This window comes from Capricornis sumatraensis, chromosome 1 (genome assembly GCF_032405125.1).
Source record: "Capricornis sumatraensis isolate serow.1 chromosome 1, serow.2, whole genome shotgun sequence".
NCBI lineage: Eukaryota > Metazoa > Chordata > Mammalia > Artiodactyla > Bovidae > Capricornis > Capricornis sumatraensis.
The window spans coordinates 196,172,001-196,197,770 of NC_091069.1; the positions used below are offsets into that span (position 1 = coordinate 196,172,001).

Here is a 25,770-nt window from a genome sequence, read left to right on the forward strand (position 1 = left end):
CACTTTATATATCGTTAGGAAATGTATTAAAGGCCATTGACCTTAGACTTTTTACAAAAATTTATTTTATTGATGTATAGTTGATTTACGAGGTTGTGTTAATTTCTGTTGCATAGCAAAGTAGACTTTGTTTTTGCCTGTTGACTGCTTACCCCGCATGGTAGGAAAAGGCAAACTGACGGGGTCAGAATGAATGTTCAGTGGTTCTCGGCTGACATTCACCTTATGCTGCTGCTCCTATTCTGCTCTCCAGTACTGCTTTTCTGCCCTTTGAACGAAATAGCCCGTTTTATTTTGTTTCTTCCAATCACTGACACAGAAGTCAAGCAGAATTGACTAAAACTCCAGGTGGGATCTGCTGACTTCTTTCAAATTAGTAAAATTAGTCTTTTACTAGTGACACTGTTAGACTGAATCATACTGTTAACATCTTTATTACTATACTAGAGAAGACGCATATTAATGGAATTTACAGAGACATTAAATTGTCCAGCGTAGCAGACATCAGGGAGAACTGAGAGCTTATGCTGCCTATAAGGAACTTTCTGGAATAGGAGATTACAATTTACATGTTTGTAATTTATTTTTGATGTTTCTAAAATATTTTTGATGTTTTATCTAGAAAAAAATGATTAAAAACTACACAGATAGTAATCTATATGATGTTCAAAAATAAAATAAAGGTAATATTTAAAGATACTGTCTCATTGTGAAGAAGGCTTAATTGAAGCCTTACTAAACTTACCCATCATTTGCTATCACTGAAAGTTGTGATTCCCAGAAATTAAGTGTTGCTGTGTTACGTGGTAGTCTCGTTGCTTCTCAGCTACTGGTTGGAAGCCAGGGAACAGGAATAAAAATGTTAGACTTATATTTCTTTAAGATACGGACATTTGATTAATCCAATACTGAATACAGATGATTGATTGTGATGCTTATTAAAAATGGATATTATTTTGCAGCAGCCAAAGTCTTGACCCACTTCTGCTTTCCTATTGGATAACTTTTTTCTTTTATTTATATCTAATATTTATCCAAAAATGATACCCCATTTTCAGAAGGCCAATGAACACTACTGCTACTAATTACTTTTTATATCTCAGTTGCTATTAAATGCTTGTTATGCATTCTCTCTTTTAGTTATCATAGCAGCACTTCTATATAGTTTTACAGATGAGAAAACAGATTTAGAGAAATAAAATAACCAGCCTGATGTATCATCTCAGTAAGTGGTGGAGTCACAGTATTGTTTCAGTTCTAGTTCTGTGTGTAGTTTCTTCTGCCTTAAATGCTTGAATTTGGTGAAGAATGGGCAAAACTGAAATAGAAGGCAATGTGAATATTTATTGAACGAATGCACTAATACAATTGAATAATGGTAAAGAACTAGCACCCCCCCCCCCCTTTTAAACAGTTGTGTATTGTAAAGAAATGGCTTGGCATAGGATTATTAGATGCGTGTCAGAAGGAGTAGGGAATTTGGTGTGGCTAGAAGAGAACAAGGACATAAAATATTCAAATTATTTTGAGAGGGGAAAGCAAGAAGTAAAAATGATGTGTATGAGATAGTGATATGGTTTCATAGTGGCACAAATAAACCTAGAAGATTTGAAAATGCACAGACAGCTTCATTATAGTAAACACGTAAGGCACATCTGTATTCTTTTGGATTTTATTTCCTCCAGTGTTAGAATGCCAGTAGAGCGAGTTAATCTACCTTCCTTGTCTATCTTTCCAGGATTTTGGGGTTAGAAACTGTTGATGAAAGGAGTCCCTGCCTGTTGTAAGCCTTCCAGTTTCTTTGATTAGTCTATCCAGTTTTTGTCTGTAGCACAAGTAAGGGAAAAAAATAGCAAATCTTAGACCTATCTCAGTGATTCACTTGCAGCTGTTGATAATTCTTTTTATGTAGTTCTCCTTTGTATTACCAGTTTCTCTAATCTGGTCTGCAGTGATCAACAGGATCAATCAAACTATAGACCCTAAAAGGGCAAAACTAGGAAATGCCTTTTAAGAGCAGCCTTTATATTTTAAAATTTGCGTCTTTATTTGTAACAGAGTGGTATTGTATTGAAATAGTTTTCAATGGCTTACTACAGTGTTATAGTTCACTAGTGTGGGTGATACAGTATTTCAGAGCAAAGTGTGGTTGTTTAATAAGTGGTCATAGTTCTTGTTTTTACCCTTGAAACAAAAATTATACTTCCAGGATTCTTAATTTCACATATGGTTTGCATTAGACTAACATTTGTCTTCGTTCTTCATGAAGTTGATTTTGTGGATGAGTAAATAACATGTCAGTGATGTTATCGTCATAGTTTTTTGGTACCTGTGCAGGTGAAGTCTTTAATCACTAGCACTCCTTTGTGAGAAGGGTATGTTTGATCATATTTGTTATGCTTTGTTCTAGGGCATTTTTCAAGCTTGTATTGTCTATTGAAAGGAGATAGACATATGAAGCAAGTCTCCACAATGGTGGTAGAACTTAGGTGGGTGATCTAAAGTTTAGTTGGAGGATATACCTCGTCCAAAGTCATGAGGATGTGGGAGGTTTGGGGAACTGAAAACACGTTTGTGAAATAACACCCTAGGGATAGAAAGTAATGGTGTTTGCTGATTGGATGAGCTATAGGAGGAGGAGAAGGAGCCATATTTCTTGCTTGAGTGACTGGAGGATAGAGCCATACTAGAGAATATGAGAAGAGGAACAAGTTTGGGCTGGGAGATGAATGAAGTTTATATAGTGGCTCAGACTGTAAGGAGTCCACCTGTTGTAATGCAGGAAACCCAGGTTTGATCCCTGAGTCAGGAAGGCCCCCCGGATAAGGGAACGGCTATCCAACTGCAGTATTCTTGCCTGGAGAATTCCATGGACAGAGGAGCCTGGCGGGCTACAGTCCATTGAGTTACATAGAGTTGGACACGACTGAACGGCTAACACTTTCACTTCTTTCTCGTAGTTAAGTTTGCAATGCTTTGGGGACATCTAGGAGAGAATGATGTCCAGTTGGCTTTAAGTAACTGAAAGTACTATTTTAAACAAATTCAAAAAAAAAAGGAAAGAAGTTGCTTTCTTATTTTTTATCCCATTGTCCCCAGTGAAAGGAATTCCATCAGACTCACTGGCTCAGTGAAGAATGGCTACTGCTTCAGGAGGCACCCTGTTAAATAATACGGCAGAAGGAGATGCTGCATCTGTTGTTTGTTTTCGGGAAAGCGGCGCTTCCCTAGCCGCCTCCCTTGCCTTGCTTGATGGCTGCCCTCCCCAACCCCTGTTTTTTTTACATGGCATTTGAAGAACTAGTTAGTTGCACAAAATACTCTAGGTCAGAAGTATTTGGAAAATCGGGTAGGTGTGACTGGCAAAAAAGTTATATTTATTCGTGAGTGTACTTATACTGTCCCCTGGTGGGGGTACCCAAGATGCATATTGTATTGATTCCATCCTGCCTACAGCAGTAAGAGTATGGATATAGATTTCTTCCCCTTAAGTAAAGTGATACTCTCATTACAAATTCTTTGTTATGTTGGAATAAGAAAACTCGTTGGAAGCAAAGGCTTTGAAAAAGGACTTGAGAGACCTAGAGAGGAAGCTGATAAGAGACCCAGCACCTGATGTACCTTATTCTTCCTCTTATTGGTGGTCTTGGTGTGATAATTCCTTTGAGCCCCAGTTAGCTTGTTTCTTAAACAGAGATAGTAATACCTACTGTACAAGCTTGTTTTGAGATTTAAATGATACTGAGTATGTAAACAATGCAGAATTTAATATTTATTTTGTTACTTCTAGTAAGAAATACTGAACCTCTGGACCTCAAGTTTGTGAACTATATAACTACATTGCCTTGCTTTAACCTTCATATCATCAAAACAAGCATTCTGTGCTATTAATAAGATATTTTTTAATTTAAAATTTTAAATTAAAAAAGAAATTGGGAGGCTGCATCTCGTGGGCAGCATATGGAATCTTAGTTCCCTGTCTGGGCCCATGGCAGTGAAAGTGCTGAGTCCTAACCACTGGACTGCCAGGGAATTCCCTATAAGACTTTTTTTTAGCTGGTTAGTTTTTTATATCTGTGTTGCCTTTATTTCTTAGAACTCAGAAGGTATTTCCTTCTTTCCTTTGAGAGTCTATATTTCAGTGAGCCTAGTTTATTTTATTTTTTTAAAGACTCCAGACAGTTTCACAGTTCAACCCAGTCATTGCTTGTATAGAAGGTGAATTAGTCCCATAGAAGTTTAAGTTACAGGCCCAAGACCATTGGCATCCTAGAGGCAGAGTAGGGATAAGGACCCAAGTGTGTTGTGACGAAAAGGTTCACCAAACCTTTCTCTTTCTGTGGATAAATGACCTTGGTTTAATTTTCAGCTGTGTTTCATGGGGCACATAAAGGCGGTATTACCAGTGTGGGGCCTGGCAAAATGGTCCCTGATTTGTGAGTTGCATCTGGAGTGGGAGTGACTACCTGGTAGGAGGAAGCGGTACATTCTTCTGAGTGTGCCCCTTGACGGGTTGGGTCCCGTGGAAGCTATACCCATGAAACCCTTAAAAGAAGATGTTGGTTTCAGCTTAAGGTTTCCAAGCCAGGGTGGCCTCCACAGCCTCCTGTGAGTCTTGTACCCTTGCACCTGAGCAGTCATGTGGTGGTGGTTAGGAGGAAGTGCACAGACAGCGGCTCCTGGAGTGCGCGTTCTGCTGACACATCTGGCCTGCTGCTACCCTGCTGGGCTTTCCGGCCCTGCAGCCTTTGCGTGAACAGGTTACAGCTGTGGTCTGCTTAGGTCTAGGATTTCCTCTAGTCTGAATCATCAGGGTAGTTCTTTTCATCTGATTGGTTAGCCTTGACTTGAGATCAAAAGGCCATAGAACAATCACACACAAAAGATTCTCATCCTCTTTGGTTTTCCTCAAAATATTCTTTAAACAATTTCTGGCTTATTTCCCATCTTCTGAGGAAGAGGTGAGATTTTGTTGCCATGGTCTGACCTCCACAAATCTTGCCACCACTGCCACCCCCATCCTTGAGATCTAGAATTATGTTTTAGAATTGACAGTAGGTACAAGTTATAGAGATAACTCTGATTTTTTCCAGGATTTTATAGCTGAGTTTCTTGTTGCACTAATAAAGAATATGGAACACAGTGGGAGGAAGGCTAACAAGACCAGAGACCCTTAGTCATTTGAGTACATGTTGGTCTATATCCATAGTTGTGTTTAGTTCTTTTTAACTAAAATATTTTAAGGTGATGATGGGTAGTTAAGTATGTGTAGGGCTAGGCACAATATAAGCATTTGGTGGATATTAAAAAATTGAGTCTATTATCTAGACTGTAGTAGGATTTAAGTGATCAGGCATTCCATTTCAGTGGCCTTTTTCCGTTTTTTAGTATCCGGTGTCTTGAGAAAGTTTGAAGTTCCTTGATATTAACTTTGTAAGAATGCTTGTATGAAAAATAATTTAAATGAACAGACCCTGGGCAACAATTAAGAAGTTTCTCTTTTGCATTTGATGACTTCTGTGACGGCTTTCATAATATTATATATAATGCTAAATATTTACGTAAACCTGTCATTTGTGACACCTAGTATCTATCCTAGGAATTAGAGCTTCATAATACATAGTAAATGTAGGTAAGAACGGATATTTCAGACAGAGGAAAAAATTAGACTCATTGAAACATGAAGGTCATTTATAGTTTGTAGATATGAGGTTCTCTTTCTAACACTAAGCTGACAACATCAAGACAAGACACATCTTCGTACATGATTTTCCGAATACAGAACAAACGTAAGAGCAGCTTCCTGAGTATCTCACCGGCTCTCAGTTGAAATACAAACCAGTTCTGACCGTCCTACTTCTGCTGCATTGTGGGCGTCAGCACCTCCCTTCCCTGTGAAAAGTCCTGATTTTTCTTAGCCTACTTGCATTTTTCTTTTCAATTTTCTTAAAAAAAATTTTTTTTGTTGTGGTTTGCTTGCTTTTAAATTTATTTTATTTGCTTTTTATTTGCCGCACTATGGCATGCGAGATCTTAGTTTCCCAACTGAGGATTGAACATGTGCCTGAAGTGGGAGGGCAGATTTCTAACCCCTGGACCACCAAGGAATTCCCTTTTTCATTTTTTGTAGCATTTATCACCTTTTACATAACACTTGATTTTAAATTCTGCTGGAATTTGAACTTTGTGAGGGCAAGGATTTTTATTTACTAATGTACGTTAGTGAGTTTTGTTCCAATGTTGGTCAAAGGCTAACTTGTAACATAAACAATACGTAGTAGAGAGATTAATAAAACTTGTCTTCCCCTTCTTTCTCCCGTCGTCCCCCCGTCATCTTTTCACAGTTCTGTTGTGTGTTGCAGGATACATCTCATCTTAACAACCAGTTGAAAGCAAGCAAACAAAAATCCCAGAAAGCAAACTGCCATTTAACTTGGGTTCAGGGATGAACATGGACTTTAAATCACATTGCATCCTGGTCTCCTGAAAGAGCATCATCAGGCTTTCATCTTAATTTGCATTTTCTTGGGTGATTAATGTTTCACTGATGGAGAGAGTCCATTTATTGCATTCAGGTCCTTTGCTGTTGATGGAGTTTTTAGTTGCTTTGATATTAGAGAAGTGGGAGAAGATAAGAAAATTGATATTTGTTTTAAATATTATTCTGTTTGTGGATAGTTTTATGAACTTGTTTTTCAAAAGATAATTGCAGTTTACTCCCCCCCCCTCAGATTTATATGTGAATTGTGATTTAAGATTGTTAGAAAATGTAAAAACATCCTTTGCAGTAACTGTGTAATTCACATTATAGAAGTGATTTTTGGTGTTCAGGTGTCACTAACCATGTCAGAAAACTAAAATACAGTATCATTTTCTCTTAATTAAAAATATGCAAAATAACTCTCATTTCTCCTCACCCACTACTTGGTGAACATGAGCTAGTATTGGCGAAACTTATGGTCAAGATGTTTTCTTGCTCCATTGGCTCAGGCCAAGAGAGTTCATTTCCGGGACCACTTTGCTATTTCTATGCCTTCATTGTTCCTTCTTGTTTGACTTTTTTTTTTTTTTTTTTAAAAATACTTCCCATTGCTGTTTTTGTAATCTCATGGTAAGTCATAATAGTCATCAACAGGTTTTGTTTTTTTTTTAAAGTTAGAACCTAAGTTTTTAATCTTTCAATACTAGACTGTTCTTGCTCAGCATTCAGATGATCTTTTGATGAATTTGTGGGGGAGAAAGTGGTCTCCCCGTCCTAATCCTCTGCCATCTTAGGACCGCCCCTCTAGACTGTTCTTAACTTTAAATACTAACTATTCTTTTGAACTCTATAAGCAGTTACAAGTAGCTGATATTTATTAGTATTATTTCTTTGTGAAATCATAAACATCTTTAAGGGTTTAATAGGATTGATTGTTTTTAAATCATAGTGTTATTTTTTTTTCCTTATAGTAACCCAAGCTCTGTGTTCATACTTGGTGTAAAGCTATCCATCTCTGCAGACTGTAGCCTTGTAGAATAACCCCATTCTGCAGATGAGGACACTGAAGATTTGCTCACAGTTGTTTTGGGTATGATGTGAAAGACTTGTGTTTTTAAGAAGCAAGGGTAGATATCTTGTGTTCTTGCCTTTCTGCCTCCACTGCCTTTTAGGTTTGAAGATGTCAGAGAAATACTGGAGTTTTAGTACTCTTCCTTTCTAATTGAATTTCATTACTATGTATAGTTTCATATAAGATAGGTTTGACTGCCTTGGAAAATTTCCTTCCTGTAGAATGGTTACATAATTTTCGTGGAGAATACTTGAATAATTTATTTTTGCTTGATCTGTTACTTTTTTATTACAAAGTGTTTAAAAAATTTTGTTTAACCTACAAGTGTTATGTTCTGTCCTCAGTTGGTAGAAGTTTGGCTGGTCTTGGGCATTACTTCAGGGCCCAAAAGTGTTCCCTGTAGCCTTTTTTTTTTTTGAGTAAAGTTTTAGTGTAAACAGAAATATAGTCATTCATTTCTGTATTGTCTGTGGCAGCTTTGCACTATAATAGCAGAGTTGAGTGGTTGTGATAGAGACTATGTGGCCTGCAAAACCAAAAATACTTACTTTCTGGCTATAGTGTCAACCTCTGTATCATTGCATGACAGCAATTGAAAAGTCAGATGGAGCTGCTGTATTCATATAGTCTCCACTGGTGCTGAATTGTAATTTGGATGGTGGGTAGGGAGAGGAGTACTGTTTTGTATTGAACTAAATATATTGAATTACAAAAGTTAGGTGCTCTTCTTTCTTTTCATGATCCTTCCATTGAGAGTGAGTGTGGAAGAGTATGTCTTTGTGTCCCTCTTCCTATGTCTGTGTGTCCAGAGTGGAATAGGCAGATAACACAGTGTGTTTGCTGATTTAAATGTTTTTAAGTTTGGTGAAGTTGAAAGCAGCTTGGCAAACCAACATCAGATGAGAATTAGGCATTTTTTGGAATTATGAATATGTAATTTATAATATTCAAGAGTCGGACACGACTTAGCAACTGACTAAACCACCACCAATTTATAATATACTCAGAATGAATTATATTGAAAAGACAGGACAACCTTGAATTCTTAAAGAGGTGTATTTGTGACTGCCATTCTAATAGAAACATGGTAGTTGAATGAGCAATTTGTTTTAGCTTACTGAAAACAAAACATTTGTTGGCCCTGTCTAGATTATACCAATTTTAAAAATTGGTATAAAAAGTCAAGCAATGAGTTCTTAAGCTTTTCCGTATGTGAGGAAATAAATACTCTTAAGACACAAGAGTGACTCTTCTGAATCTTTGTGACAGAAATGTAATATTTTAAATTTCTGAACCTAACATCTAATTAAATGTAAATATATTTTTTCTTTTTGTGTCTAGAGTACTTCAGAATGACTATTTTCATTTTAGTAATTATCTGCTGGCATGTTCTTAATTTTTTAAAAAGTTAAGCATTTTCCTTTCTATTACAAACTGAAAGTTAAAGACTTAGTTTTGGAGTGTGATTGAGAGGCTCTGCTTCACTGTGTATCCATTATCACTGTGTGTGGTCACATTGGTCAAGATAAATGTCATGTTCATGTGAACTTTTATCCACGATTACTCTCTTTTGTGTGTGCATATATATAAAGCTCTTGTATCAGCTCACAGAAGACAAAGCTGGACTCTACAGCCTATAGCACACAGCACAGCAGAGTATGAATGGGCAGTTGCTGTCCTGCACAGAAGTTCACAGCCAAGGGGACAAGCAGGTGCTGACATTCAGGCCACGCTCAGCCAAGCCATTTCCCTAGTATCGGGACTGTCTTCTTCTCAGAGGAAAGGCCTCCTTTTTACTTACATGTATTCTTTTAAATGATTTGAATTCTGTGCCAGGCACTCTTTAGCAGTTTGTAAATATTAAGGTACTCAACTCTCATTACAGTTTATATTACAGGTGATGAGGAAACTGAGGCACTGAGAGGTTAAGTACCTTGTCTTGGGCCGTCTGGCTGTAGTTTCAGAGCCGTGTGGTTCCATAGTTCAGGCTCGTAACCCTTGGTACTGTCATAAGGCTTCTCTTTTTATCTAATTTGTCGTGCTGGAGTCTAATTTGTGCAAAGATGCCACAGAGGTTATTGGTGGTCCTGATAGGATACTTGAAGGCTGAGTTGGAAGGAATTCGGCAGGACACACTTGAAACACCTTATCATATTCCATTGTAGTAATTTCCGTGTCGAGTGATAATCCACATTTTGTTTAAAAGGTATGAATGTACCTCCTTAAAACAGTAACTCCTGTTTTGTGGTCTATGTCTTTTTTCCCTCTGAGATGTCCTCATTATTATTGTCCTTGCTTTTCTAATTCATTTTTGGGGAGAAGAATTGAGTTTATCATTCATCTTTTGTTTACTTTGTTAATCTTAAAATCAAATTAATAAAACTTTTACTCAATATGGTATGTTTCCCACTCTTGTTCTTAGAATGAGAGAAGGACTCATTTTGCAGTGCTGATATTATTGAAAGATGTGATCCCTCTGTGCCTGCCCCCTCCCCCTCCCTGCATAGAGGAATAATTTGGCTAGTAAAGTTCCCTATCCTGCCCTTTCCTGCCATCTAGTCCAGTGGTCCTCAGCGCCCATTGGAATCACCTGTAGGACCTTTTAAATTCAACAGATGTGCAGATTCTATCCTAGACCAATTAAATCCAAATGAAAGACCCTCTGTGTCACAAGTTAGAATCTGGAAAGGTATTTCTGTGGACAGAGTTAAGCCAAGACCCAGCATTCCTGGCAAAGCTGTTTCATTTCTGCTGGGAATGAATCGTTCAGCAGAATGATTTTTGTGTTGTCTAGCTTAATTACCTATTCAGATTCTTTGGCATCTTGAATCAAATATTCACCCCATGGGAAGAGTAAGAAATCTAATAAGATCTAGGAATTATGTCAGTTTTTTACTTCTAACTCATTCTGTGTCACATACCTACTTGTGTGGTCTTAGGCAAATAGGGAAAGCTTAATTTTTTTTTTTCAGTCTTACTGTTTCTTAGATCCTTATACTATTTTATTGTCTCTATTTACCTTTTACTTGTTTCTTCCTCTTAAACTATTTTTTAAAAAATGATTTAGCTGCTATCAGCTCTTTTAAAGAAAACAATGTCAAATCTGTCATATTTCTAAGGCATCTTAAGTTACAGTTGCACCATTAATTTAGTGACCTTTTTCTTTTTAAGGAAAAGAAATTAGTTACAGTTACATAAGGTTGATATACTCAGTTTTTAAAAAAGTAATGGGCAGTAATACATTTTTGCATCACCCCTCTAGCATCGGAGCTTAAATTTGGTTCTGAGCCTTTTCTCATATTCAGATTCTCTACGTTGAAAGTTAGTGGACTGAAAGCTTTTGATGAGTGGATGTTAGTGCCTAAAAATAAACTTTACTTTTAATAACACTTGGAACTGCCCAAACCAAACTTTAATTTAAAAATCTCTGTGGCTTAATATGGATCTGTTGTTTTTATTGTCTTTAAATGGATTGCTTACTTCCTGACAGGCACATTTTGGGGCCCTTGAGTTTTTTTGTTTTACACCCAATAGTGGGTTTTTAAAAAATATAAATTTAATATAAAATTGAACCACATGTGATAACTGCCAGTGAAACTAACCTAACTGAAGTAATAGTTGAATGGCTAGACACCAGTGCATGTTTATATTTTTCTTTGCGTTTGTGGTCCTGCATATTTCTTATTTTTAGAAAACTTGGGGTCATAATAAAATTCATTTCCCTTAAATCCCTTAACTAACAAAGCGAAGTGGAAGTCAGAGGCAGTGATGGGTGCACTGCGTTTGGCCTAACTGCTCTGCCTTTGGGCCTGATCTCAGGGTCAGTTTTCTTAAGATAATCCTCTATCACAGCTCCTTCCCCCTTTTCACTAACTTCCTCTTTTGGCTGCCCAGCTTATATCTGTGTGTCATTCCCTGAGAAATGAGAATAGGGAGGAGACTGAGGGACATAATGCTTTAGAGCTCTGATGAATGTATAGTGTGTTAGTTGAGATTGCCATGTTGAAGAAAGCAGCTAACAAAGTCATTTTGTGTGAAGTGGATCAATGTAATTGAGAAGATTAAGTTGAAACTCTTTGATTTACAAATATATTCCTTTCTTAAATTTCTGGTTGGAGGTAATCACCATTATTTATTGTGCTTTCAGTCTTGTGCTAAGCAGTTTAATTTGAACTTTATCTGTGACTTTTCTGTTGTCCAGAAGTTCATTTAACAAAAATCTTTCTAAGAAGATTGATTATGGTAGGATTGATATATTTTTCTCTTAATTCTTGAGATAATTTCCCTGCAGTCCTCCAAATTTAAAAAATTCATTTGTAACTTTTATTTCTTAAAGATACCAGTGACTCATTCTTGCCTTTGTTACTAGTTACTGGTTTCTAGAGTAGATTATGTCACTGCTATGAATTATAAGCAAAAAAAAAAATTTTTTTTAACTTTTTCTAGGGAGAAGGTTCATAATCCATTAGCTTTTAAAAGAGATTTTTAGATCAAAGAAATTTGCCTCTGGAGAGATTGCAGGGTAGTATGTTTGAAGATCAGTCAACATATACTGTTATGCTGTTTTTTATAGAATTTTTCATCTTAAAAAAATACTGATTATGTATAGTGATGTCTGCTGAATTAGTAGTGTCTGTTTCTATACTGAAAGCTTATTCTAAGATTAATACTTCATTTATTTTAGGTAAAATGTTCTGAAATTCAGATTCTAAAAGCACAGCTTTGTGTTTATAGATGAAATTAAAGCCTGCCAACATTTATTTCATCACAAGAAGTGAAGCACATGGGTTTAGTTTATGTAGTACACTAAGTAGTTGATAGTTTTACAGATTTTATGATGTGGCTTATCATAGTTTTTTTTATTTTAATGGCAAAAGATCAACCTTTATTGGCTTTCTTGGAAGTGATACTAAAATTATTGGTATAGCCAGGCTCTCCTAAGTATTAAAAACAAAGCAAAACTCACTGTTGAATTCTTCCTTGCCATTGTGATTTGTGTTGTAATTCAGTTTGACTGTGTTTTATTTTCAAATATGTATGTACCTATCCCTGCATGTATAGATACTATGTAACTTTATCATCATGTGTATCCCACAAACTGAATGTTCAAGGCATTGTTCTTAGTTCTGTGGTGGGATAGCGACATGAGCAGAGCAGGCCCTGGCCTGGGGAAGCCTGATAGGGGAGGCATGAGGAGAGCATGAGGCAATTCAGAGTTGTGGTAAGGGAGACACGCATTTCTCTCAAGTAGTAAGTGAGTAATCCAGGGAGGAAACTGATTTGGGCTGAAACTTGAAAGAAGAGATGGGCTAGGTTTGTGGGCAAAAACCACAGTAGAGGGACATTTCTGACAAAGTACTGGGCAGTGCCGAGGCAGCCAGAGTACGGAGCAGCGAGGGTGGGCTGCTGCGGTGAGAGCAGAGGAGTTTGAGCACGTGAGATTATAAAGGCAGGTGTTCAGGATACATAATAATGGTTTTGGTTTTTTTGGCCAATTGAATTGCTTTAGTACAGGTGGTTTTAATATATATTTATCCTATTGGATTATCTTAAGTCACCTTTGTTGTTGTTCAGTTCCTCAGTCGTGTCCAACTCTTTTCAACCCATGGACTGCACCACACCAGGCTTCCCTATCCGTCACTGTCTCCTGGAGCTTGCTCAAACTCATGTCTATTGAGTCGATGATGCCATCCAACCATCTCATCCTCTTGTCACCCCCTTCTCCTCCTGCCTTCAATCTTTCCCAGCATCGGATTCTTTTCCAGTGAGTTGGCTCTTCACATCAGATGGCCAAAGTATTGGAGCTTCAAGCATCAGTCCTTCCAATGAATATTCAGTGTTGATTTCCCTCAGGATTGACTGGGTTTATCTCCAAGGGACTCCAAAGAATCTTGGTCAACACCACAGTTTGAAAGCATCAATGAAAAGATGCTTGCTGCTCAGAAGGAAAGCTATGACAAACCTAGACAATTTATTAAAAAGCAGAGACATCACTTTGCCGACAAAGGCCCATATAGCCAAGCTATGTAGTCATGTACAAATGTGAGAGTTGGACCATAAAGAAGACTGAACACTGGAGAATTGATGCTTTCAAAATGAATCAACCAGGAAAATATTAATGCAGAAACCAAAATATAGCCCTATGTATAATTTTTTAAAGTTTCTGGGAATTCCCTGGTGGTCCAGTGGTTAGGACTCTGTGGCTTCCACTGCAAGGGGCATAGGTTGGACCCCTGGTAGAAGAACTAAGATACCTGTTTTAATATACCATTTTCCATAGATTTATTTACCCTTCAACTCCTAGAATCAGATATTTAACCCCTTCAATATTAAATCACTCTTGTGGGCTTTTCCCATGAGGAGCTGTCACCTGATAAGAGCTAAATGAATGGACGAATGAAAAGAAGGGAAGAGAAAATATCAGAGGAAACTGAGATTAGAGACCTCTGTGAGAGTAATGAGAGGACTCACCACAAGAAAATTAAAGGGGAGAGACCAGGGAGGGGGGAGTCAAGACTAGCAACAGGAATAACCTGATTTAGTATTTCCCAAAGGTACATGTTTGTAAGTTTGTGTGCGTTGGGTGTGTACACATCCTCGTAGTAAAAGCTCTCCATTGAAGTACAGTGCTCAGTTACTCCATATATGCTCATTTTAGATTTTAAAAATTAAATGTTTTTAATATTTGATACTGCAGTTCACTTGGCTGTGGTGTCAGAGAGTCATGTGTAACATATGGTCCATAATGGTGTTCAAAGGGTTGGGAGTTCTGCAGAGCAGCAGTGGCACGCCCATTCACTCATTCCATTTCTGAAAATTGCCATGTAATTTGGGCTTATTACTGTAAGTTTTGTCTGCCTACAATGCGGGGGACCTGGGTTCAATCCCTGGGTCGGGAAGATTTCCTGGAGAAGGCAATGGCAACCCACTCCAGTACTCTTGCCTGGAAAATCCCATGGATGGAGGAGCCTGGTAGGCTACAGTCCATGGGGTCGCCAAGAGTTGGACACGACTGAGCAACTTCACTCACTATAAGTTTACTTGTGTTTGATTATATAGGTTTGTGGGTTATATTATTCAGTTTTAACCAAACCCCATAAAATAGACTAATAATGTGAAGATTCCTGCAAAGAAACAGAACATCAGAAACATGAACAAGAATAGGAAACAAGAAAATGGTAGGGCAGGCACTTTAACAGTTAGAATAAGCTTTCCACCTTCCCTGATGTAATCATTTTAGAAGGTGGATGAAAAAATTAGAGATTCTCAAGAAACACATTCGACATGTAGTACTGCTTTCACTGTTAGTACTGATGAAGCTTACTGTTAAGGATCTAGAATGTTGTATGAAGGTCAGTAGCATATATTAGTTATTTATAAATAACTAGAATAACTGTGGAGAAGGCAATGGCAACCCACTCCAGTACTCTTGCCTGGAAAATCCCATGGGCGGAGGAGCCTGGTGGGCTGCAGTCCATGGGGTCGTTAGGAGTCAGACACGACTAAGCGACTTCACTTTCACTTTTCATTTTCATGCACTGGAGAAGGAAATGGCAGCTCACTCCAGTGTTCTTGCCTGGAGGATCCAAGGGACGGGGGAGCCTGGTGGACTGGCATCTGTGGGGTCGCACAGAGTCAAACTTGACTGAAGTGACTTAGCAGAATAAATGTATGCCAGTCTACATAGCTTAGAGCTCGAAAATTCATGAAAACTTGCATAGTAAAATAATTGATGTCCATAACAAATAACCCTGAGGTAGACAGAACCTAGCAATAATCTAGTCTTTGTTTGGATTCAGTCACGATGGCTATAGAACATTTTCCCAATAGGTGTTAGTAAGGATCTACCGAGTAGCTCAGTGTTTTGTGCCAGAAAGCCTTGGGGCTCACTTACCTGTCTTGAAGCACAGGAAGCCGGTGAAATCTCATATGTTGATATAACGTCTGTAGTTTCACTTGCGAATGTGTGGTGTGTTTAAGATTATTTTAATTCCTAGAACTTCTTACAGCTCAGCTACTTGAAAGTTGTGTAATAGCACTGAAGTTATTTAGTGTGGCCTTGGTAATCAGCAGAGTGGGGGTTTCAGTCAGTTGAAGTTAAAATCAAGAGAGGAGCACATTTCAAGGGATAGCATTTTTTCCTGCACATATTTTGTGTATTTGCCAGGTTATCTGTTTAGTGTTACTGACTTCACACTTTTTGGTGTATGAAGAAAATCGCTTGCATACCTTCATGTGGCATCATCAGGTTGTACTCTGAACGGTGCGCTCTGCTTGGCCATGGTGGGAGCTGCACTGGTCGGCGTCCCACCCGAAAGCCGCCACTCTGAAAGGGTGTGTGAAAAACCACTGTGTATTTGCAGAAAATGGTCTTGAAAAGTAGTAATGTGCTGTGCCCCAGCAATTGAGAAGACTGGGTAAACTGTAGAATAGAAAGTCTGAAGAGAGTTCCAGTTTAGTACATTTTGATTGAAATTGCTTCAAAACCAGTCATATTTTCTCTCAGTCATTAAACAGACTATGTAATATATAAGTGTATACTGTTTTTCATGGCTCATGATGGTAGATTATGAACCTGCCATACTGGGCCCAGTAGTGGTAATATTTGCGTGAGTTGAGTTGAATGGCGGTGAGTGCCTCCTTTACGCAGATTCATCTCTTGAGCCTCATTTTGTTCATTGTGTCAACTTTTTAGAAATGTTGTAACGATTCAGTGCCTCTGTGTACTACATGCTCAAAAGTTGCTGCTGTTTATGACAACAGTTGCTTAGGGAGAGACAGATACTCTCTGGTGGGGGCCTTAAAGACATAGAGATAGTATTTCCTTCCTGTAAAATTTGGAATGAGAAATCTTTTCAGCAGAATGTGTTTTAGGATGCACTGAATATTTTACTTTCATTTTTCCTCAGCATCAGCAACAGCAACTTGTGATTGGCGGTACCAGATACTGAGTTGTACATCCCCACATCAATGCACTGCCAATGGTAAGAATTTCTCCTTTTTCTTTTGTCAGAGATTGTCTTAATTGCTCTTTTTATTATTCTCTTATTTTTAAGAACCTGTTAAAAATTTTTAAGTTTTCCACAATTTGACAAAATTCATATGTTCCCAAACTGAAGAACTGTTTTTAAAAATATGTAATTCAAGGTACTTAGAAAATAATGGTTGATTATTCATTTATGTTTTAAGGCAGAACACTCAATCTGAAGATTTCCATTGTCTTTGCTGTGGCTATCAGAATGGAGAGTACTAAACTCAGGCTACAGTGGCAGTAATAGCTCTTGTGTTTTTGTCCATCATCTTCCTGAAATAGTCATATCGCATTTCTCATAATATTTATAGTTAATGGGCAGTTAAATGGCTAAAATTCTACCTGTCTTTAGTAAGTGGACAATTATTAGGAGAACTATTCTTTATTTATTTAACAAGATTGTTTAGAATCTCTTCTCTGTGGAATGAAGATCTGTCCACTGTGTGATACAGCAAAGACTACTAGACTGTGGGACTTGGGATCTGCTCTCTGCTGCATATGTCTTGTGTGACTTTTCGGCAGAAGCACTCTTAAAAAATTAGGCGATAGCACTGGACTAAATTTCTAACGTTCATTCTAGCTAGGCTAAGTGGTCTCATCACTGTTGCCTAGAAATCAGAGTGATTTTTACCTTACAAAAAGTAATTCCTAACATAAGTGGTATGGCTCTGTATTTGGGGGATCAGGAAATAGATGAATTATGAATTTTTATTTATTTTCTTAAGAATTAATGTCTTACAACAGTGTTTTCTATAGTGCATTATCAAAATTTTGAATTATTTTTAATCAAATTTTGATTTTAAATATTAAATTGGGGAGCTATAGAAACTGATTAAGTTTTATAGAACTTGGTGGGAAATTATAGATGCATCTGTCTGAAATAAAAAGTACTAAAAATTAACTAGAACCAGAATGAGCGAGAGCGATACGAAAGTTATCTGTGAAAATATTTCTAGGAAATGATTCATTTTCAAGGTGGACTTGTCAGTGTGTTAGATTTCCTCTGCCTAAACTATCTTCTATATTCTTACTGCTGATGAGAAAATACCTCTGCCTATCTCCAATCTCCCATTCTCCTTCCCCTCAGTAGGTAATGCGGAATGTTGGGGAAAAAAAGGATTTTTGTTCTGTCTCTCCCTAGCATGAAGGATGACATGGTCCTTCATTCATATATGAAATATTTAAGGGTTCTTTATGGTACTTGGGTGATTCATAAACCATCATTAAATCTGCTGTTTCCTCTGGAGCACTACAGTTTCTCACATAAGCAGCTCATCAAGGATTTTGAGTAACTAACTGTTTTGTTTGAAGTTCACTTTTGAAACCTGTGCGTTTTTCTTGGTTGTTGGAGTCTTAGCTACTTGTGGTGTGTCTCCCCCAAGAAATAAGGTGCACAGACCTGTTGGATGTCTGAGAGCCAATTGTGATGCTCCTGGTTCTCTCTTCTAAGTGCCTACCTTCAAGTGACTTTGTAATGTACCTCTCACATAGCCTGTGTGTTGTTTTGTTTGGGAAACAGCTTGTATTTTAAATTCAGTTATCTCAAGCACATTTGCCAATTTTTTGAAAAATCCTTGAAGTCATTTTTAAGTCATTTTTATGTATGGCTTATGCTTTACCTCTTTTTATCCTTCTAATACGTTTGTCTTGATTGCATCCTTATGCCTTTCTTTCCCTTGATTTTTAAAAGAAAATAAATCAGTAGTTAGACGTAAAAGATTAATCTAATTCAGGTTTTTCTGCATTATTTGGAAATGGGGGTGAGGTGACAGAAGCCGTACATAGTGAAGCATAAGCTCTAAGTAGGAGAAGGCAATGGCACCCCACTCCAGTACTCTTGCCTAGAAAATCCCACGGACAGAGGAGCCTGGAAGGCTGCAGTCCATAGGGTCGATGAGGGTTGGACACGACTGAGTGACTTCACATTCACTTTCATGCATTGGAGAAGGAAATGGCAACCCACTCCAGTGTTCTTGCCTGGAGAATCCCAGGGAGGGGGGAGCCTAGTGGGCTGCCGTCTCTGGGGTCGCACAGAGTCGGACATGACTGAAGCGACTTAGCAGCAGCAGCAGCGGTAGCAGCAGCAGCAACCAAATGTAATATATGATTTTGTTGTCAATCTGTAAAAGTTCAAATTAAAAGGATATATGGTGATATTAAGAAATTACTGTCATCACCTTCAGTTCAGTTCAGTTCAGTCGCTCAGTTGTGTTCGACTCTTTGTGACCCCATGAATCACAGCACGTCAGGCCTCCCTGTCCATCACCAACTCCCTGAGTTCACTCAGACTCACGTCCATCGAGTCAGTGATGCCATCCAGCCATCTCATCCTCTGTCGTCCCCTTCTCCTCCTGCCCCCAATCCCTCCCAGCATCAAGAGTCTTTTCCAATGAGTCAACTCCTTGCATGAGGTGGCCAGAGTACTGGAGTTTCAGCTTCAGCATCATTCCTTCCAAAGAAATCCCAGGGCTGATCTCCTTCAGAACGGACTGGTTGGATCTCCTTGCAGTCCAAGGGACTCTCAAGAGTCATCAGCTTACACTGCCCCAAAACCAAATAAACCAACCCCCTAACCCTCACAACAGCCAAAAACTGTCACAGGAAAGAAAGTAACAAGTACAGCAAGAGTGCAAGGAGATCAAACCAGTCAATCCTAAAGGAAATCAGTGCTGAGTATTCATTAGAAGGACTGATGCTGAAGCTGAAGCTCTTCATATTTTGGCCACCTGACGCGAAGAGCTGACTCATTAGAAAAGACCCTGATGCTGGGAGGGATTGGGGGCAGGAGCAGAAGGGGACGGCAGAGGATGAGATGGCTGGATGGCATCACTGACTTGAGGGACATGAGTTGGACCAAGTTCTGGGAGCTGGTGATGGACAGGGAACCCTGGCGTGCTGCAATCCATGGAGTCGCAAAGTGTTGGACATGACTGAGCGACTGAACTGAGGGTGACAGAACATATTGTAGGGGGTACTAAGGAATTTAAGGAGAGGCATATAATATTGATTGGTCTCTGTTTGTGACCATTGATGGTCATTACCTAGATCATCTCTTGTTATTTATTATCAGTAACATTTCTATAAAAAGAAACTTCCCTCATTAGGTATTTGGTTACTCTGTGGCACAGTTTGCACAGAAACGGCATACCAAATTCTTGATTCTTCCCTTTATTTACCAGTTTTCTATATCTAGCTCTGTTCTTGTTTTGTACATAAGTTTATCTGCCTGTATTTAAAGTGCTAAGTTGTTTCCTAGAATGCTGGGAAAAGTAGACCAGAAAGAACTTTTAAAAGAGTGTCTCTCTGAGCTTGTGAATTTAAATAATTTGATTTTTTACTGCATTGTAGTTTTTATCCTTTAGGATACTCAGATTGTCTTAGCCTAGGGAGCCTCTTTAAGTTGACTTCTGAGCGTTTTTGATGGGACTCTGGTCTCTGATAGCTTCCCTGCTTTGTTACATGACAGGGTGTTCCTGAGCTCATCTTCTCCATGCAGTCCTTAACTCAGCTGTGTCTCCAGAAAGTCCAGTTCCTTTTAGTGAGAAGCAGTATGTAGAGCCATAGTTTTGTGCTGAGGGCATTTGTTGTATTCTGGATATCTATCTGGTGTGTCTGTGCTGCATCTGATAAAAATTTTCGATTTTAATTTTTCAAGCTTAAATTCTTTGATTTCAATGTTTCCATCCTTTCTCACGCTGAATAATGTCTTTTTCTAATGGTATTTACATAAACTTGTTTCTTTTGTATATTTATATTACATTTTAGTATAATGCTATATATGTATTTAACATGGATAAAACATTAAACTATAAAATAAAGTGTAAGATATAAATATGTAAATACAAAAATATTGTACATAGTATAATTTTTATATTTATAAATATATGTTTATATATTTAAACCATTACCACCAATATGATTACTGAAAACTGCAGTTTTAATTTTTTTTTCTTTTGCCCATGCCCCACTGGGGTTTACATTCAAAGTAAATCCACTTATATGATTTTTCTACTAACTTGGTCAGAATCAGGTCTGTTTGTTTCATTTTATTTTTAATTCTTAGGGTTTGAAAATACTGATTTAATCTTGCTTATAATTTTATGTAAAACAGTGATATTACTTCAAAATGAAGTATATACTTAGTTTCTTCTTATAGGTAACCAAGTTTAGCTTAGGTTGCTGTTTTTAAAAATATAAATAAACATGTGTGAGTCTGTGTATGTGAGAGTGTATGTGGGTCTGTAGACACTCACACACACACACACATATATGTACGTTTTGTTTTGTATGTACAAGCAGAAGACGAGCTCAGTAACACCCTGTCATGTCACAAAACAGGGAAACTATCAGAGAGCAGAGTCCTATCAACGCTCAGAAGTCAACTTAAATGTTTTGTATAGTTTTGTATAGAAGTCAGCAGAACGTTTTGGAGACCACCTTATAGTAGTGTATAGGGTTAGTTCTCTGTTTTTATAATAGCTGAGTAGAAGTTCATTACCTAGATGTAGCTTGGCTGTCTCATGAATGAGACTTTTAGGTATGAGCATAAATGTTCATGTAATTTTGAGGCAGCTTGCCAAATTCTCTTCCTTAGGCTTTATGCCATTCTCTTTTTTTTCCAGTAATGTGTGAGGGTGCCTGTTTTCCCACTTGTAAACAGTATATAGTCAGAACCTTTTGGATATATACATATTTTATCTCATAGTTGAAAAATGGTGTCTCAGTTTAGTTCTCATTTGCATCTCACATGCTTTAGAGCAGTTTGTGTGTTTTTTCCTTTGAACTCTTCCAAAGATAAATTCTCATTTTCAATAAAAGACTACCCATTTTGTCGACCAGTCCCTTTGGGCCTTCTCTTTTCTCCTTTTTTCTAATTCTCCAGTCATCCCACAGCTTCTAAAACTTAATTTGATTTAACAAGATTTTCCTACTAAGAATAGAACCTCACTGACCAGTTGTCAGGTTTGATTTCTGTAGAATCAGACCCTTGATTATAACCATTTTATGTGAAATCTGAACCCGGAAAGTTCTTGTGAGGAAATAAGGAAGATAAGGAGACCAGAATAGGATACAGGTTAATATTTTAGGCAGTTGGGACCATTTCTTTTTGGGACCTTTGGAAGCCAGTGTAGAACATGCCCCTTAGTTCTTCCACTCGATAGTCAGGAAAGGGGCAATTTGTCCAACAACTCCATTCCTTATTGGTGGAGTTACGCTTTAGAAAGGTCAAGACATCAGCTGCTTAGTACTCTCCCCTGACCTCACTGTGGCCAGATGACTTTTCAGGTGTTTGCAGTAAGAAGGTGCCTACTTGCTCAGGAAAACAGTGATCGGGGCTTGTGGCCTGGGCACTGCCAGTGCCCACTCACTGTTGTGTCAGTGGGTATTCTAGTCTGCCTGCAACTACGTTTCTCAGTGTGAGTTAGTTACTCTCATTTGTAAATTGCCCTACTGTATTTTGTTAACATCTCTTCTCCTAGAACTTGATTATCTTAAGAGAATTGATAAAAGTAAACCATGACTTGCTCAACTGAGGAGAAGACCCCAGAGTTGTAACCCTTTTGAGAGCTAACTCCCCAAGAGCAGTGTGGTACGTACTGAGGAGCTAATGATCTGTTCCTTTTCATTCTCCACTTTCCCAGAACATCATCTATGAAATAATTTGTTCTGTTCACTGTAGAAAAGTTCATTATTATATTCATCTACTATCATGATTTTGAAGTGGTATTACTAAATGTGAAGAATAAATGGTACTGCCATATAGACAGGATTGTGTGTAGTATTCATTTTATTTTGGTGGAGAATTTATGTCTCCTGAAGAACTAATTTTCAAATCAATACTAAGAGAGTTACAGTGAAAAACTCTCTTAGTTTTGTGGATTTTTTTTCCCCTCCCCCTTGGAATGGATGGAACTGAAAATAATAGCTACAGGCTGAATTTCTTTCAGAAGTGTCTGTGCTTTTGCATATGTCTGAGCAGGTATCCCTTTGAAAAATGTATGGTTTATTTTCTGTAAAAGCAAAATAAATGGTAAACTCAGAAAAGCAGAGCACATGCACATTGGAGTTGTGTTTTTTAAATAAGATTCTTTTTGATATGGACCATCTTAAAACTCTTTATTGAATTTGTTATACTTTTGTTACACTATTCTGTTTTATATTTGGGGTTTTTGACCGGAAGGTATGTGGGGTCTTATCTCCCTGACCAGGGATGCACCCCCTGCATTGAAAGGCAAAATCTTAACCACTGGACCACCAGGGAAGTCCCTGGAGTTGGGTTTAACCTCATCTTTACCATTAGATGTTTGTTGTGTGACGTGAGGCTGATATGACTGACCAAAATGAAACCTGAGTGATTGTGGTATCACTCCGAAGGCAAAGAAAGTGTAGATTCTTACATGGATTTAATCCTTGTATTAAATGTAATAGTTGACTTGTTATGGTGGAATAGTTAAACTTGTTATGGTGAATAGCGATATGGTGTAATAATTAACTTGTTATGGTGAGTAGCAGTTGAAAAATTGATCTTCATATGTCATGTAATCTTGGCCTCTGTTCTACAATTTCTTAGTATGAGGCACCATGCAACCAAAAATAAAATATGGCTCTTTATGTCTCAGGGAGCCCCAAATAAAGTTTTTCCAACTTCTCACACTGACTGTACTATGTTAGATTCAGTCCTAACAGGATCAGACACATTTAGGATTGTGCCGTGCTGTGCTTTGCTTTCTCAGTCTTGTCTGACTTTTTGTGACCCTTTGGACAGTAGCCCACTAGGCTCCTCTGTCTATGGATTCTCCGGGCAAGAATATGGGAGTGGACTGCCAATTTCTTCTCCCAGAGATCTTCCCTATCCAGAGATCAAACCTGCATCTCCTGATTAGAATTAGGCTCTTGGTCTAATACTAGCAATATAGCCAAATTTGAAACTACAAACCATATTTTATAGATGTATTAAAGCCATTTGGAATCTTCTTTTCCTTGCTTTCTTTCATCAATCCATCCACCTTTCTAGGAGATAATACTGCTTTTTAAAAACATTTACATTTTAGTTTTTTGTTCCAAAGAAAAACTAACATACTGAAGTTTGAGAGGTAAAAGACAGAAACTGCCGAATTTAACAGATACTGTTTGTTTTCTTCTCACGTTCTGTCCTTTTCTGCAAGCTAGTTAATTTCAGTCATATCTTTTGATTTTTCTCCCGATTCTTTTAAACGGAATTTCTTCACAATGTCTATTTTTTGTCCTATGCTATGATTACTATTTCCTCCTGTCAGGAGGATCTGTTTTTTAAAAAGATGCTAGTGTTCTTATTTTTCTACCTACTTTCTCTATATAAAAGACCATCTCACTTGACATTCATTTCCAGTTAAATTTTAGTGGAATCATATAAGTTCATTGTAATCTGATATTTTAAAAAAATAGCTCAATGTAGGGGTTTATGAGTTTACAACAAATCACAGAGATATATTTTAAATATGTAAGAGACACCAAGACATTTTGATTAGCTTACAGTTTTTTGACACACAAGAAAATGTAAATTAAAATCAGACCAACAATGGAACGATGAGTGAGTGTTCTGAAAGAGAGTAGATAGATATTTAAATATCTGTGTAACTGTGAGTCTGTTACCATCTCTGTTTTATAGGTGAGAAAACCATTTTTCCTGTTCATAATGGCTTAGATAATAAATTTAAAGTCTGAAGTCTGAACCAAGTCTTTTCCCACAGTTTTTTCCTCTCTTTAGAAAACATGTCTTTATTTCTTTTCTGAGATGGAAATGATAAGGGATGGAATTGGAGTGGAACTCTGGGTTCTCACAGAGATTGTGTGTTGCCTTTTATATTACATGAGGGACAGTTAAGGAATGAAATTGTTGTAGAGGCCTTTAAAAAAAATTATATTTGCATTCGCAAATTTTCTTAAGCTTTCTGTTATTTTCTGGCTTCACTTGTGGCTCAGCTGGTAAAGAATCCGCCTGCATTGCTGGAGACCTGGGTTCAATCCTTGGGTTAGGATGATCCCCTGGAGGAGGGAAAGGCTACCCGCCCCAGTATTCTGGCCTGGAGAATTCCTAGGACTGTACAGTCCATGGCGTCGCAAAGAGTCAGACAGGACTGAGCGACTTTCGCTTGTTTCTGGCAGACAGGGCAAATTGTTGTTTTCATTGGAAGGGGGGATTTGATATTTTGCCTGAAATTTCAGAAGCCAAGTATCACAGTGAAACATCTGAATTAAATATTGTGTACTTTTTAAACACATTTTGTGTTTCCTTCACCAATCTTTTAATTCATTTGATGGAGGAATGTTTTTGTTTCATAAAGTCTTTTAATGTATTCCTTGTACACTTTCTCCCCTCAGTTGCAAGTAGGATAGAATCAGCAGTGGTTTTTTCGTAGAGTGAATAGTTAATTCATTTATCTTGAAATGATTCATAAGTCATTTGTCTCCTTTTTTCCTCCTTTTATTGAAGTTTCTACTTATAAGTAGGGATGGAAATTTATTTCAAAACCAGGCTTTCTCTGATTTGTCCTTCTGCCTGTAACAGAACAGGTCCCGTAACCATCAGTGGGATACTCTGTGTGTATGTGTGTGTGTGTGTGTGTGTGATACTCTGTGTGTGGGATATTCTGTGTGTGTGTGTGTGTGTGTGTGTGTGTGACAGATGACCCATCGCGACACCTTGGCCTTGTCTGCTGTCATCTCACCTCTCCCCGCCAGTGAGATACTGTGTGTGTGTGTCTGTCTGTCTGTCTGTCTGGCAGACAGATGACCCATCACGGCACCTTGGCTTTGTCTGCTGTCATCTCACGTGTGTGTGTGTGTGTGTGTGTGTGTGTGTGTGTGTGTCTGTCTGTCTGTCTGTCTGTCTAGCAGACAGATGACCCATCGCAGCACCTTGGCCTTGTCTGCTGTCATCTCACCTCTCCTCACCAGTGGGATAGAGTGTGTGTGTGTGTGTGTGTCTGTCACCTCTCCCCGCCAGTAGGATAGTGTGTGTCTGTGTGTATCTTACCTCTCCCTGCCAGTGGGATAGTCTGTGTCTGTGTCTGTGTCTGTGTCTGTGTCTGTGTCTGTGTCTGTGTCTGTCTGGCAGACAGATGACCCATCACGGCACCTTGGCCTTGTCTGCTGTCATCTCACGTGTGTGTGTGTGTGTGTGTGTGTGTGTCTGGCAGACAGATG

General features: G+C 38.1%; 1 protein-coding gene across 1 annotated transcript in view; it reads left to right on the top strand.

The window, feature by feature from the left end:
* The window catches only part of TBL1XR1 (TBL1X/Y related 1), a 172,934-nt gene that overhangs the window by 73,436 nt on the left and 73,728 nt on the right, over positions 1 to 25,770 (top strand). Inside the window, exon 2 of the mRNA XM_068970370.1 lies at positions 16,463 to 16,537. The gene's annotated coding sequence lies outside the window, so the exon portion shown is untranslated. The remainder of the gene's footprint in view (positions 1 to 16,462; positions 16,538 to 25,770) is intronic.